At 42.2% G+C, this 16,785-nt stretch overlaps 1 protein-coding gene across 7 annotated transcripts in view; it reads left to right on the top strand.

Annotated features, from left to right (window-relative positions):
• ralgps1 (Ral GEF with PH domain and SH3 binding motif 1) overlaps window positions 1-16,785 on the top strand; it is a 650,997-nt gene that overhangs the window by 455,299 nt on the left and 178,913 nt on the right. The gene's annotated exons all lie outside the window — the stretch shown is intronic.

Raw genomic sequence — 16,785 nt, 5'->3', positions numbered from 1 at the left:
GCAATTAAACTAGTGATCTATTCCAAATGAGAAGGGTATGATTTTCCACTTTTATTCTGACGACATCCTCACATGGACTGCAGTGGTTCAAGAAGGCAGCTCACCACCACCTTCTCGAGGGCAATTAGGGATGGGCAATAAATGCTGGCATAGCCAGCGATGCCCACATCCCATGAATGAATAAGGGCAAGGATTGAGGTAAGTTGCCAAAGTTGAATGAACAACCACATCAAAGCATGTGAAATTAGATCAATTTGACTGTTGAAATTGGATGAAACCTTTTTGTAACCATTTTTATCCAGGTGTTGGGCCCAATAAGGAAATCATGTTGCATTAAAGAGAAACTTATGACTGATGGGCAAGAATGCATAGAAAAAGCTAATGTTTACTTACATGGAGCTATTGTTCCAAAACTGATTTCATCAGACATTTTATGTAAGGAAAGGTGATTGATAACTTGACCTCTGCTTACTCCCTCAGTGGCGAAGACATTAACCAAAATTGATTGAATGTGTAGCTTCTCTCACCCCCACCACAAGATTGGACATGTAACTGTCCACAAGCATTGAATCAGATACCCAAAAAATGAGTACAGTATATAAGCACAAAAATAACGTGCCCTGTTAAAGAATCAGGAGAAGTACAAGAAAAATAACATGAGCCTCTGTTTGCTGCATTAACTCTCAGCGATCTCAACTCAATGCAAATGATGCAGAAAAATGCTTTCATGTGCCCACCACCATTTTTTCATTACAGGCATGTCCAAGGTAAACCTCACAGCCTAGCTGAGATGTAGTGGATGCCTTAACTAGAAGATGCAGTTTCCTTACAGATTTCTTCCTAAGAACTATTGTGAATAGTCCTCACTGATAAAGGAAGACTTCTCTCTGCCCTGATTACTTTTTTGATTAGTTTTTATGTACATCTTGCAACAAAGAATAGTGGTGTTATGTCTCTACATTTAATTATGTAGGGCATGCAAAGGAAAGTGGAAAAATATTATAGCTACATTTTCCATGAATGGTTGATTGCATTTTTAAAAAAGTGTCCTTATGTATGCAGCTATTTTCGCTGTCACAGCCGGCTATATGTAGCCAGATTCATTATATCTCTGAAAATGCTTTACTTGTTGGATTAAATAGAGATGTGTAGGTACTTGGGTGTGACAGTAATTTAATCAAGGAGTTCAGAATACTGTACTTCAGTAACTGTGGGGGAACCTTAGTCAAGTCAGAACCATCAGCGATACTGAAAATTTGGACACACTTGTGAAATTGTTTCTTTAATTGTATCCTATCAACTTCAAATGTGGCAAATCTGGATATCTTAATAAATTTGCAGCTTGTTGTGAAATATTCCTGCTAATTCTTGCTGTGGTGTCTTTAGCTTGTGTTCTGATATGAAGTGAAATGAAAAAAATAATGTAACATTTTACAAAGTAGCAATGCGATATTTTAAGAAGTTTGACACGAAGAATTACAAGTTAAACACCAGAGTCCCTTGTGGGCATCACTCACAGCAGAACAAACTTTTCAGCTCTGTTGGTTAAATGTCATGTATTTTAAATATTTTAGTTGCCGTACAGTTGAGGTCATGCTCACATGCTATAAGATATCTGTCATCTCATCAAAATTAGCCACGCGTCTTACTTATGCGTCAACTAAGCATTGAGTAACTGAGCTTGAATTAAGTCACCAGTAAAGTATGTGAGACTTCTTGTCTGAGGTATTTTGCTTGTAATGGCTCTACAATTGATGTTACAATTTGTGCATTGATCCTAAAGTGTCCATATCCTCCCCATGCAATAAGGTGAACTGCCAATTGCTTCAGCTTTGTTGCAGCCATCACCTTCCCTCTGGTGGCTGCTCTAGTATTGTTGATTGTGTCAGTGTCAATATTCCCACTTGAGTGACACTTCCAATCCAGCGAAGACTCGGCTGCCATCTCCAAGATTGAGAAGAATGCCTCACCACATTGATCACTATCACCTCCATAGATTTCTTGAGATTGCATTCCAGTAGTTGTAGTCTCCATATGTTCATGGTCGACGTGAGCTCTGGAAGAGACGGCAAACCATTTATTATGACTCAAAATAGAATTATAGAATGTCCAATTAACTTGAGATACCGTTACAGAATAAGACTAAAAATACAGCGGAATTTGTTTTGATGATTGCTTTTCCTATATGACATGTCAATTCTTCACAACTGCATCAGCTGTGCAATAAATAGAGCATGTCACATATTCACCCATGCTTATATGTGGAAGTATTCCACACATGGGCTGGAATTTTTCTGAGGCGGCAGAAGTCCCTTCGCTGGGGCTGAAAGTAGGTGTTGACCCTGTTTTGGTGGGCAGCGGGACCCGGGGGCTGCATTTTACTGGCAGCAGCCAATTAAGTGGCCACCGATGCTGCCATCCTGCTAAGGATGGTGACCTGCCCCAAGTGGTGGCAGTTGCAGAGGCTGCAGGATGAGGGTGCTTCAAAAGAGGGATAAGTAGGGTCGGAGGTAGCCAGGGCCAGAATGGCAGGCCACAGCGATCAGGGTTGGAGGTGTGGGGTGGTCGCTGAAGGCAGGCAGTCGCTGTTGCCGTGCGGGCAGTCATTGCCGCTGGGGGGACCCTCTGTGTGCCATGGAGTGCGCCTAAAGGAGGGCCCCACCCCCGGAGTCTGCTGGGAGGCTGCCAGGTTTCACAGTGGATCTCCCCATGTGAGTGGGCCCTCCCAATGCAGCCAAAATGCCTGTGGTGGTGGGAAGCAGCTCTTAATTGGCCACTTAAATCGCTGCAAAGGCTATCTGCCAGCTTTCCTGTCACTGGCAAAATGGCATGGCAGCAGTAAGACATTGGGCTCCCACGCCTGCTGCCTTCCTGTGCCATCTTACCAGCCTTCCCACCCTTCCAGCCCATCCCCAAAGGGCTAGTAAAATTCAGCCCAGGGACACTCAGCCCTAATTCATGCTGATCAAGGAGAGATTAACTTCTGTATCTGATGGATCAATATGGAACAGTGTAGTGGTAGCCAGTCTTAAATTGAAGAGCATTGATGAAGACTGAGGGAGCTGAGGTTATCTCGTTGGAAGAAGGGAGACTAGAGGGGAATGAGGAACAGACATAGTCCTAGTTTTTAAAATCATGAAGGTAATAAGAGGTGCAGCATGTGCACGAAAATTGTTGAATTAGAAGAGAGCATGAGATCTGATTAGAAGTTGAGGAAGTGTGAAGTTAATTGGAATTAACACTAACAACGCATGTAATCGTCTGCTATCCAGCTCAGTGAATACAGACTGAGGTAGAACATTTCATTGTGCTTTCTGTTTAAAACTTTATGCCAAGATAGTTCAATTATTTTAAATGACAACCACTGATTGCAACTTCTGCCGTCTTCTCACCGAGCTCCCTTCTCGCCTTGTAACTGGATACTGCACAAGTACTTTAATATGCTGCTGTGATGTTATCATGGAAAAAGGATATTGCTCGGTGAGTGAACTGACTTCTGGCAAACAGTATCCAATAATGAAAGAAGGACTGTCAATTGTGCCAGCCCCATAGTGACCCTCACATTAGTTACCTGACAAGAAAAGAACCCCCCCCCCCCCCCCCCACCCACCCCCTCACATGATCTTTTCCTCCAGTCCAAGATATAATGCCATCGTTGAATGATTTGAGCAAGCCAGGAGTAAACCTACAATTTAACAACAGCACTGGTAACTTCAAGGTTCTGCTGTTTAAAGGAATTCAGATTGGGTAACATTTCATGACTGCTTTTGTTGTTTGTGATGGAACCTGACCCGCAGGATGAAAGAAAGGACTTGCATTTATATAGCAATTTTCAAATCTTCATCCCATCGGCGCTTAACACCCAGTGATCTTTTTTTTGAGGTGTAGTCACTGTTGATTTGCAGGCAAACAAAGTGACCAATTTACACAAAGCAGTGTTTCATCAACAGCAGTGAGATGAATGGTGATATTAGCTAAGCGATGAGTGATGGCCAGGATGCTAGGAGAAGTTTCAAAAGTTTAGTTTACGAAACAAGGAGACAGATTGCCAATTTATCATCTCATTTGAAAGCAGTAGAACATAACCTAACTTGCTCCTTCATATCCGTCATTCATTATAACAAGATTTTTTTGGCCAATAAGGAGACACATAAATAAATCACCTTGAATCTGAAGACTCCTACTGATGTGTTGTTCTACAAATAGTTTTGTTCACCATGGTCAAACTAGGGCTGTTTGGCAGTATGTGTATTCTATTTATTACTGCAGCATGTGACGCCATGATTAGAATATGTTAACTATCTCCTTTGCTATAAAAGTCTAATTTGACATGAATAGGTCATCAATCCGCATAAACTTTTCTCTCTACACTGTCCTTTCGTTATGGCAAAGAGAGAGATCTAAATTTGGTTTAGCTTTAATAAGGTTTAATAATTAGGTTTCTGGCAATATATAATTGCAACTTAAATCTACTGGAAAGTTATTTGATTTAAGGACTTTTTTTTAACCAAAAGAGGCACCAGATTCCAACTCCCTTCATTATTTGATAGGATTGCACTGAGAGACTGGACGTTAACTGGTGACGGTCTTTAGCATGCAGTTGTGAAGCTTGCTGAATATTTGCTAAGATGAAGGAAGGATTGCAAGTAATATGCAGACATTCTCATCACATTAGGTACCATCCTCACCTGCCCCTAAGCTTATGGCTTTGCCAGGACCACTAATGTCCAGGGCATCCTGCTCTGTTTGGGGTGAGGGCTATAATGACTGATATTCCTCCCCTAGCCTTGCTCCTCTTGCTGGCATTATACGCTGTCCAGTCCTGCAGAAAGAGTGAGCAAGAGTTACCAAATATTGATAAGGTAAGTGGAGATAAGTAGGACTTGCTGATGGAGAATGGGAAAGTGTTAAATAAAGCCAAGTATGAAGTGAGGAAACAATACTGAGGGGAATTGCTGTTTGTACAAGTGTTGGAATGTGAGAAGTGAATACTGTTAGCATGGGGTGTAAAGAGAGCAATGGAAAAGGGAGGTTTTTGGAATGGCAAAGAGAGACATGCCTTTGTGATTGTATGCTTGTAAGGGTGTAATATAGGGGAGGAATTTGTTGATACTGGAGAGGATGAAAGGAATGTTGGGAAGTGTCTTTGAGAGAGCTGTACTCACCCTTGCCACTCTTATAAATCATTTATCCTCTTCCTATACTTATGCCAGGTCCTTGGCAGTGATTCCCCCCAGGCCTTCTGGATAGTGGCTCTGGGGATGCTGCTGTGAGGGCTGGGGAACAGTAGCTCCTTCCTTGCTCTAATCTCCTCTACCAGAATCTTGAGGGAGATGTCAGACAACCTGGGTGCAGCGCTCCAACTCATTTTCTGATAGCTGAATTCTATCCAACACAGTTTCAGTGAAACCTCACTTTGAGGTGCATTCCTGCTTTAAATGGACGTTGGATGGCTCACCAGAAATTGTGTTGTAAAAGTAGAGGAACGGCCCCTATCCTGACATGATAGACTGGGCAGCCAGCTTGGGAGTTAAAATCACTGGGGCCTCATACTGGTTACATCATGGCAGTTTGCGCATGTCCTGCCCACATGGTTATTGCCACAATGAATTAGAATCAAGGCTTATATCTTGAAATAATGGCAGACACGGTTGTGCTTCTTCCTGTCTTACTGTCTGGTTCAGCTTAAAGTTGCTGAGAAGTTCGACTTTTATACAAATTCAAAGCACATACTGGAAAGTTGACCATTCTGAACGAGCACAATAGCATTTTATAAATTGTACCAAAACATTTGTCTCTGAGCCTGATGAGTATCACTGACCGGAATGGAATAACTCCAAAAAAAACCATTCAAAAATAAATATACAACCGTTAGCTTAATCATCATTCTCGACAATTTATTTTCTTCCATTCATGGTGCGTTTTATCTGGCAAGAGTGAGAGATGTATGTGGTATCTTTTTTTTTTCCTTGGGTACTGGAGTGCACTATATGCCCGCCTTTCCTGGGAAGCTATTTATTGGATTTTCTGGCAGTCTAATAAAGCCTTATCCTCATTCATATGACACAGTAGCTTTTGAAAACATCTCTGTGCATTTCCAGTTTCACATTCCTGCTGCTAAAATCATCGTGAGTCCAAAACAACTGACCAATTTCCCCCTAATCTAATCCATATTCCAGCAACTATGGCTCCAGTTTGCAGCAAGCAGGTTATTCCAACTACACATAGCCCTCAATATAAAGCAGCATTCCTGCTCTAGATGTGTAAAAATTCCCAATACTTTACAAATTCACCATTTGTGTTTGATTTGAAGAAGGATTTTGTATCTGGTGCCTTTTTTTGAAAAGAGAATGCCCATAAATTGAAGAACTTTTCAGTTTGCTGAATGATTTTGGCCACATTTATTGGAGAATTAAATTTCCTTTTTCTCTCCCCCTGCCGGCCTCTCTCAATCACTTTGGCTTCTTGCTGGGGTTTGTTTTATTGGCCCCAGTTTCCCTCCACCACGTGGCTGGAGGGAAACTGCTTTTATTAATGTGTGTACTTTGACATTGAGTGTTGAGTGCTGAGAGACTATCATAAGGGATATCACAGTCAAACCAATCCAACTGTGGAAAAGGTCATATTTGAGCCAAGTACTGACCGCATCCAGTGTCTGCATGGTCAGACTTTGAACTGGAGTCATATTATGTTGACCACAGGTATCAATCCAAGTCACTTATTCCTCCTCTGAGCCTAGAGGTGATGGATTGTATTGTTGCACCTGTATCATTGCGCCTCTCTAACTCCTTCATGGACCAGGATCCAACCTGGGTACTTGCTGGACTATATCGTTCAATGAGCTGTTCATTAAATAAGCTTACTGGACTATAGGCATAGCAAAACATTTTCAAGATCCACCATGCAGACCTGAACATAATTGGCATGGTGTATTTTTTTTTCAAGGGGAAAAGTTGGCCGGAATTTTTAACCCCCTAAAGGGCGGGCTGGCAGCAGTGGTGGGGGGCGTAAAATGGAGTGGGAGGCTGGGGAGGGGGGGGGGGAGAAACTGCCCGCCTGCCCCAGGCCAATCAAGGCCCTTAGGTGGCCAATTAATGGCCATTTAAGGGCCTTCGCCTGCCGCCACGGGGATTTTATAGTTGGCTGGCGGGCAGCCCAGGCTGCAGAAAAGCCGCCTGACAAAACTAGGTGGCCTTTTGGCAGGCTGGGGAGGGGCGCCCTCCTGATCAGGCGCCCTATGCCCCACGGAGGGCCACTTCCGAAATCCCAACTGTCCCCAAAGCCCAACACACCACTCCGCCCCCATAACCGAGCCCCCTTGCTTTGCCAGAGCCCGACCGATTGCCACCGGCGAGGCCACAAAAGCTTACCTCTTCTCCAGTGCTGTCCGTCATCTTCATCCTGAAATAAAAACAAGAAATGCTGGAAATGTTCAGGTCAGGCAGCATCTGTGGAGAGAGAAGCAGAGTTAACGCTTCGGGTCAGTGACCCTTCTTGGGTTCCTGCTGAGTATTTCCAGCATTTCTTGTTTTTATTTCGGATTTCCAGCATCTGCAGTATTTTGCTTTAATTTTTGCTTTTATCTTCATCCTGAAGCTGGGTTGCAGTCCCAGCAGTGGCCACTGCTCCTGGTGGCGCTGCTGTGACTAAGAGCTGCTGGCCCGCTGATTGGCCAGTAGCACCATTAGGTGGGACTTCCTGCCTTAATCGGGTAGAAGTCCCGCCCAAGACCAATTAAGGGCCTGAGGGCCATAAAATCCAGTCTGGATCCCCGGGCCTGGTGGAGGTGGGATCGCCACCGACTTTTTGGTTGGTGGATGTCACCCTCCCGCCCACCGTAAAATCCAGCCCATTATTTTTAAATTTGTTTTCATTTACTCAAGGTTAAGCTATTAGTTATAGGAACTTCAGTGCTGGTGCGTGCTTTACGAACAGGTTCAGTTTATTCAGGCGGAGGACTTATTGAGCGGGAGGTAGTCAGGCTGGTTGGATGTCCACTACCATCCAGTTTTATAGCTCTAACAAAGAGCTGGCACAGGCACGCTGGGCCGAATGGCCTCTTTCTCTGCTGTATCATTCAGAGATTCTATTTTACTGTGAGCAGCCATTAGAAGACTGCCCCTCCTCATGTAGCAGCATTATTTTTGGCTTCAGTTTTATGTTGTCTGAATTTCAGCTGGCCCAAAAGTCTGGCTCCATACATTTGAGTGATTTCTTTCTGCCTGTATTAGTTTACTGGTAAATGCTTCTGGTGAAAATGAGCTGATGAGAGAAAACAAGTAAAGTTGTGCCCACTCCCACCCATTAGGGTTAGATCAATGAGTCCAAGCCCGTCTTATTGTAAAAGTAGAGAATGAGCATTTGTGACTGATTGTTGTGTAAATGCACCATCTGGGGTGGTATTAACCATGGAGATCAGAAGGTCCCAAGGTTGACCTACAATCCCTACTGAGTTAGCTGCCCTCGTCATTGCAGTAAGGCAGTGATGCAAGGCCTGTACATATGCTAACAGAAGGTAGTTACAATGAGCAGTCAACACAGCTGACTTCTGTTTTTAGTATGCCATTCATTGCATTTAATCTAATCGTCCAATGCAGATCACTATTTGCAGATACCCAGCTGCCGTTTACAGTGTGCGATGGACAACTTGAGTCACAGTGCTGGCTGATTAATTGTTTCTGGTCACAGTTCTTGTGTAACAGTTGTGTTCTTGCTTATTGATTTTTTAAAAATTCATTCATGGGAAGTGGGCATCACTGGCTACGCCAGCATTTATTGCCCATCCCTTCTTGAACCGCTGCAGTCCATGTGAGGTAGGTATACCCACAGTGCTGTTAGGAAGGGAGTTCCAGGAATTTGACCCAGCAACAGTGAAGGAATGGCGATATAGTTCCAAGTCAGGATGGTGTGTGACCTGAACGGGAACTTGCAGGTGGTGATGTTCCCATGCATCCGCTGCTCTTGTCCTTTGAGATGGTAGAGGTCGCGGGTTTGAAAGATGCTGTCTCAGGAGTCTTGGTGCGTTGCTGCAGTGCATCTTGTAGATGGTACACACTGCTGCCGCTGTGCGTCGGTGGTGGAGGGAGTGAATGTTTGTGGATGGTGTGCCAATAAAGCGGGCTGCTTTGTCCTGAATGGTGTCGAGCTTCTTGAGTGTTGTTGGGGCTGCACCCATCCAGGCAAGTGGAGAGTATTCCATCACACTCCTGACTTGTGCCTTGTAGATGGTGGACAGGCTTTGGGGAGTGAGGAGGTGAGTTACTCGCCGCAGGATTCCTAGCCTCTGACCTGCTCTTGTAGCGACAGTATTTATATGGATACTCCAGTTCAGTTTCTGGTCAATGGTAACCCCTAGGATGTTGATAGTGGAGGATTCAGCGATGGTAATGCCATTGAATGTCAAGGGAAAATGGTTAGATTCTCTCTTGTTGGAGCTGGTCATTGCCTGGCACTTGTGTGGCGCGAATGTTACTTGCCACTTATCAGCCCAAGCCTGGATATTGTCCAGGTCTTGCTGCATTTCTACACTGACTGCTTCAGTATTTGAGGAGTCACGAATGGTGCTGAACATTGTGCAATCATCAGCGAACATCCCCACTTCTGACCTTATGATTGAAGGAAGGTCATTGATGAAGCAGCTGAAGATGGTTGGGCCTAGAACACTACCCTGAGGAACTCCTGCAGTGATGTACTGGAGCTGAGATGATTGACCTCCAACAACCACAGCCATCTTCCTTTGTGCTAGATATGACTCTAACCAGCAGAGAATTTTCCCCCTGATTCCCATTGACCTCAGTTTTGCTCGGGCTCCTTGATGCCATACTCGGTCAAATGCTGCCTTAATGTCAAGGGCAGTCACTCTCACCTCACCTCTTGAGTTCAGCTCTTTTGACCATGTTTGAACCAAGGCTGTAATGAGGTTAGGTGCTGAGTGGCCCTGTCAGAACCCAAACTGGGTATCACTGAGCAGGTTATTGCTAAGCAAGTGCTGCTTGATGGCACTGTTGATGACACTTTCCATCACTTTGCTTATGATTGAGAGTAGACTGATGGGGTGGTAATTGGCCAGGTTGGACTTGTCCTGCTTTTTGATGTAATGTTAAAGTAATAAACAAAGAGGGACAAGCCAGAGGGAGTAGCATTCCAATGCAATTAGCTATTCAGTAAGCACCAGGCTTATTTATCTTGTGTTGTAAAGTTCCAGTCAACATGAACAATATGTTTAATTGGCAAGAGGATTAACTGGCTGAATGTAATTCTCCAGAATGCTGCCAACTATTACCATTTTTCCGACTTCACTGCCGTGTTTTAATTGGCTCACTAACAGAGCAAATATCATTTGGCTCCTCGCTTGAATAGGTAATTTGCTAAAAGACGTTCTTTTTCCCCCCATCTTTCAAGTCAATTATCTTGTTAAACCCACTGCTGAACGGAGAGTTAATTGGTTGGAGAAGTCCTATTCTTCCATGTTATTGATTTGTTTCCACTTTCTGAAGTATTTAACCTGAATCTATACAGAATATTGTCTTTAGTTATGTGTCCTATAGCGCTCCTTATCCATCTTAGCTGCACTTGCAAAGCGATAGTTGTGTAGCCGTTTCCTTGTGATGTTTAAAGTGTATCCATTCAGTTAGTAACTCAACCCATGGGTGCTTTGCATATCCATAAAGAGTTCCTGGAAAGTGTGTTTCAGTATGTTTTGTTATATAACATTTGGATGTGAAACAGTCAAGTAAGAGCTCTTGGACTAGATCCATCAGTGAGTTGTCTACCCATTCATGGGTTTGTAGGTTTTATTGGCTTCAGGTCATATGAAGCTACATTGATTTAGTCTTATCGTCAGTTTACAGTTTTTAAAAAAATTAGTTTTGTTGGGACATTGGTATCTACTGGTGAATTGGATGGAAAAGAAATGTCCATTCGTTGTTCTCTAATATCTAAAAATAGCACCAATAATTACCCATCTAAGTAAACAAGGTGCAGTATATGATTAGACCACCAAATATTTTAATCAGGGCTTTAACCTATACACCACTGACTACTCAATTGCAGTTTTATTTTTAACAAACAAAACATGCTTATTTATCACCCATAGCAAAGGATTGCCATTGCACGATAGTTCCCTCATTTAAACAGACGATTGAATTCTGATCAGGTCCTTAAATTGCAATATGGCTTTATCTCTATTTGGTCTTACAGAATACTTACTGTCTGCCTGAAGCAGTCCATCAAAACATCGTGACTATTGTCATAGCTGCTGTCCGCTCTTGTGAGCTGGTGGCCCTACAAGCAGTTGTAGTGGGATCTTCTATGCAATTCCTCTTCTCAGAAATCCAACTTGGAAAAAGTGCACAGGGACAAGTGGCAATTGCACCAGAAGAAACGGTTTCAATTCACTGGCACATATTCACTAGCAAGCTTTGCTTGGAGAGAATGGGCAAAATCCAAGCAAAAGCTGAGTTTAGTTTGTTCTGAACGGCCTAAATTTACCATTATTATACAGCAATTGTGAAACAGCTTCATGTGCAGACTCTCATTTCTGGTAGTGAACATTGTTCTGCATTTAATCCTGACATTAGGGCACTTTTCTATTTTGGGCTCTCTATTTCCCACTGCTGGCATTTCCTAAAGAAGCAAGCACAAAAAGAAAATCACCAAAGGTTATTAAAATAAAAATGGTAAAGTAGTACAAACCTTTATCTGAATGTTGAGAGGGTAGGTTAGGTAAAATAAAGCACAGTGGGATACTAAAGCAAGGCCATCTTCATAAAATACCATTTAATTTTTAGAAGTAGCACATTTTGCTAATTCAGAACAAATTAAGCAGAATTTTGTTTAGCCTGCCTTCTCTAAATCCAGAGTGCATAATTAAATATGCCAAACTCTCTTTTTGTTTACAAACATTGAAACACATTGTATGACTCGCATCTAACATAATCTGGATAAACATGAAAGACAGCTCTTTCCTAAATAATGAAAGGTTTGTGAACACATTTTAGTGAGAACAGGTCCCTTTTAACGATCTCCTAGATAAAGCTCGATTTGAGCATTTGGGTTGAATATTATTGATTCTTTTGATAAACCTGAACAACTGCAGCATGTTATAAATTACATTTGTAGATCCAGTGCCTGTATTGAAATTATTCTTCCATCTTTACTGTTAATTGTGATGATTTTTGGCACCTTTGCTATCACGTAATAGTTTACTTCTGTGTTTTTATGGGACGTAATTTAGTCTGTTGAAATGTTCTGGCAACTTTGAAAGCAATTTCCTTCACAGATTATGGTTGAATAGCAGCTCTTCGATTTGGTAAAATCTGTGTAATAATCGAATCTCTTTTACTCAGACAACATTTTGGTCGCTATCGCTAAATAATACTTTAAACAGTGAATGAAAATGTTTTTAGTTGGGGGAAAACAGCAACAATTTAGCATTATTACAGTTGCTGTGCTCGAACAACCTAAAAGAAAATGCCAAAATAAATTAGCATATGGAACGCAATTTAAATAATATTTGGAACCATTTCTGAGGTATTGTTTTCAATCTTGGCGAAGTATTGGTATAGTTTCATTGGCCACATTCAAGTCACCATTCTTCAAGCCAAGGGCAACCAGGGCACTAATAATGTCTACACTCTCATCTAGCTGAGCAAGGATAAGTGGTCCAACTCTGAGCTGGAGAAGACCCTGAGGACTTTTTTCCCTTTTATCCATTGCCAGCCCTGTGCAATCATATTAGAGAGTGATGGCCAATACTATACTCTGAATGTTCCACTCATAAAACACACACCTTTTCAAATCCAGAAGGACACATTCACTAGAGTCTGGTTGCCAAATTCTTGTTGGTTATATGCTTAACTTAGCAATCAACAGTAAGGGGAAGTGATAAAAGGACTGTGCCATCTGACACTATGTTAAAGCTAGTAGAATGCTTGGTCAGAACTCTTAATCAGGAGTACAGTATTCATTGTCCTGTGGCTCAGCTGGTTAAACCAGCAGGTACATAGCTATACAGCAAGTTCAGGTCAGAAAGATTCCAGGTTCCATCCTATGATATTTGCTGAGTTTTTTGATTTCAGCTGGGCCTGAACAACTCTAGATTAGGGGGAAAAAAAGACATACATATACAGCGTTGTTGCACTTCATTTACAATGCGGTGGCTGTTGTTGATGAGGAGAGGAAAGTTAACCAAGTTCTTGATAATTATTCAGCAACCCCTGCTGGTATTGCAGGAAATTGAGTGGGGATAGGATCAGCATCTGCTGTGATGTCCTCGTGGCGCATAGATTTGTGCGTAATAATGGCCGCATGTGGTGCCAGAGAGCAACTGGTGATTGTGGAGCTAAACTCTAGTAAAGAGCAAATACATTCAGGAAAAGAGATGAAGGGAGAAAATTGGTGAAAAAAGGTGCAGTGGTCAAACTCAGAAGGCAAAACAATTGGTGGAAGAACATAAAGAAATCTCTGCCAGAAGACTGGATAAGTCTTCAGTAGAATGTGATGGGTTGAAGTTTCAGGTTTGCTTGACATCCGCACTCTCAAATTGTAAAAGAGTTTTGTTAGTTGTCAGAAAGGCAGCTGCACCTTTTAACGATCGCATTATTGCATTGTTGGCTCAAACGGTTGGACAGTTTAGTAGATTCTGTCCAAACAGCCAAATTGTTTTAAATTTATTGGCAAATTATATTACTGGTTGTGTTGGTGAGACATTCTACTTTCAGGGGATAGGAAGGAAATATTGGCAACATCCAATGTACCCAACTTCAGTTGCTTTATTGTTAACTGTTCATTAAACACCTGTGAAAGTGCTGAGTAGAGGGATACTGGAAGTAAGGCATTATGAAGAAATTCAAGCCATGAATCAGAAGCAGAATTTCATGCTAATGCCATATCTTATGTGTGATACATGTACTGCAAATCTGATAGGAAATGGGAGATCCAACAGGCAAAGATCGGAAACCTGTATGAGGAAAAGGAGAAGCCATTTCTTTACTTGGCCAATGAGTGCAAAAAAAATAAATACAAGCTGAACAGAGCAAGAGCTTTAAAGGCGATAGGACATAACCAACTGCTCGACCTTCCAACACAACTTATTCTTCAGTTGCTTTCAGGAAGTCAGTTCTCTTCACGTTTGTAGCAGTTAGACTTTGTCGTTTTTCAAATTGTACAGACCTCCACTAGCTCTTAACATGCACAAGCAAAGAATAATGCTGTATCTCACTTGTGAGATAGGCATGCTTCAGACATATGGTGTAAGTGCTTTGGGAAGTACTTCATCTGTTCGCAGTTGTCAGTGATTTATACCCATAGGAATGAATAGAAGATGATTTAGGCTACTCATAAAAGAGTTTACCACAATTAGTTTGGGGCACTCCGCAGTGGCAAATTAAATGAGATCCGATATAGCAAGAGAAGATGTCCTGAGGTGTGGTTGCTATGCATGATGTCAACGGAATGAATTAAGAGTTTCAAGTTGCAGTACTTTGTAGGAAACAAGTTTGAGAAGGTTAGCGTGTATGCATCTGTTTTCACAAGATCAGCTACAGCAAGATAAACCGCAAATAATTTAAGGCTGAGGTCTCATCAATTGAAGTTTTATTTAAAACTTCCTTGGGAAATTTGCATCAGCTCCTGAGGATGTGTTCTGCTTCAGCATTTGCTAGTGTACACATGCCTGCACTTCTAGACCAGGCTGTTAGATACATATTTCTGTAAGAGGACTTTAGGTGAGATCAAGGGAGCTCACTCCTATTTTTAAATTGATTCACAAACCTTCTGCTAAGTGTTCTGATCCATATGTTATTGAAGTCCAGATTTCGATATCGTAGAGCGAAAACAAAACAGACAACGCTGCAAATACATAGCAGACCAGTCAACATCTGACAGAAAAAGGCAGGTCAAGCTTGAGACCCTTCGTCAGGACTTAGACTGGGGCTCTCTTCAAAAAAAAAACCTATCTTTCCTCTTTCAGATTCCAACTTTAGTTTTATTTGTAATGTATTTTTTATGGCAGAAGCTGTGCCATTTCTTGCATTCTGAATGAAATGGCTTCACTGTGTCTTGCATATTCTCTGCAAATCAGCCGTATAGGTTTCACCTAATTGACAAAAGTTTAGGTTTTGCTCTGCCTTGCAATTCTGTGGAAAATTTTCCACCACAAAGCTACCAACCACAAGAAATTCACAGTGCTTTTCTGGTGAGAGTGCTTTGCAAGAGGGAAAAAAAAGTGATATACCCTTTTGATGAAAACTGCAGTATATGGGCTTTGTAACAGTTTATTCATCCAGTAGCCAACAACAGAAGAAAAATTTGAAAACAGCAATTTGTTGTTTTTTATATACTTATCATCATAGGTATATATTCTAATTGATCCCTTTTCTCTCAACAACAAATAGTAGTGTTTGGGGCTAGATAGATCCCATGAAGGAAAAACCTAACCCCAATTAGAGAACTTTCATGATAATTGACAGATCATTTCTGGAATATGGTAGGAATTAGGAGTGTTGAAGCATTGTGATTAAAATAAATATAAACATTTGTCTACATTATCACCAATATTATATTCCACAACTAAGGAAGTTCTTTGTAATTCATTCATGACTTCTTTGCTCCACAGTTCTCAGGTCTTTGTCAATTATTGAACAAATTTCTTCATTTTCCACTGTCTTGTAGCCCCAATTTTTCCACTAAATATTAAATTGCACAACATTTTTCTACTCATCCTGTGCCGAGGAATGGAATACTTGCCTCCACTATTAACATCAAGCAGTTCTAGGTCAGGTATAGTGCCGCCAGATGAAGACTAAAGCTCCCTGTACTTTGCACCAAAAGTACATCTCAGTAGCAGCCTCAGAAGGCCACCCCTACTTGTACCAGTGTGGTATTTGTTCTATTTTTCATGCCTAACATTCTGATGCATATCTGAGAGATTGTCAATTGACGTCAAATTAAGTGCAGTTCTGTGCTGTGGTCCCATGCCTGCTGAGAACTTGGTTAAGACTGACCAAAGTCAATTTACATAGAATCCCTACAGACCGAGGAGACTTTCCATCCATCAGTCAAGACTGGATTTGCAGTCAGGTCTGAGAGGTGAAAGGCCAGTCTCTTCTTGCATTGCATCATTTCGTGCCTCCTGGTCAACTTCTGACGGAATGCTGTGGCAACACAAGAACCATTCCATTATCTGTCACTGATGATATATAGGCCAGTTATTCTGATTTTTATTTTTCCTCCTGGGAATATCTGATGCAGCGGTCAGGAAAAAGGAGAAGGCGACCCATGATGCTGATTCCCTACCCTCTTTGTATTGCCTCAGGGTTTCTGGGGTGGTGGAACTGGGCCTGTGCCTGAAATAGGTGCAAACCTAACATTAGTGGGAAGGGGCATTCTCAGTCTCCCTCCTGGATGCACACTGTTGGGTACCCAAATGCCTCAAATTCTGGTGTTGGGCTTGTTCCAGGACTCCTCATCCACTTGCTATTGGCACACTCAGGCCCTCCTGTCTGAGGTGGAGTCCCAGGGTGATCCTTTGTGGTTTCTGGAGAGCAGCTGATGGCCAGGAATACAGACTGAGACTTCAGAAGCCTGCAGGTAGATTATATCCTTCTGCCCCCTTCTCTTGGCACTGAGCCTGGGGAGGCCCAGGTGTACTTTAGGTGCATTGCTTATGTACAGCGTCAGTGTGGAGGTGGGGGGTGCAAACAAGGAAAGGTCAGCCCTGTTGTCTCTAATACTGCTGGAGTCGCAAAATAACAGAATATGTCATCTTCGTTGCTCAATTCAGAA

This window comes from Heterodontus francisci, chromosome 32, assembly GCF_036365525.1.
Source record: "Heterodontus francisci isolate sHetFra1 chromosome 32, sHetFra1.hap1, whole genome shotgun sequence".
In the NCBI taxonomy this organism is placed as follows: domain Eukaryota; kingdom Metazoa; phylum Chordata; class Chondrichthyes; order Heterodontiformes; family Heterodontidae; genus Heterodontus; species Heterodontus francisci.
The sequence above is the reverse complement of the archived record's forward strand: the minus strand, read 5'-3'. Positions and strand labels throughout refer to the sequence as shown.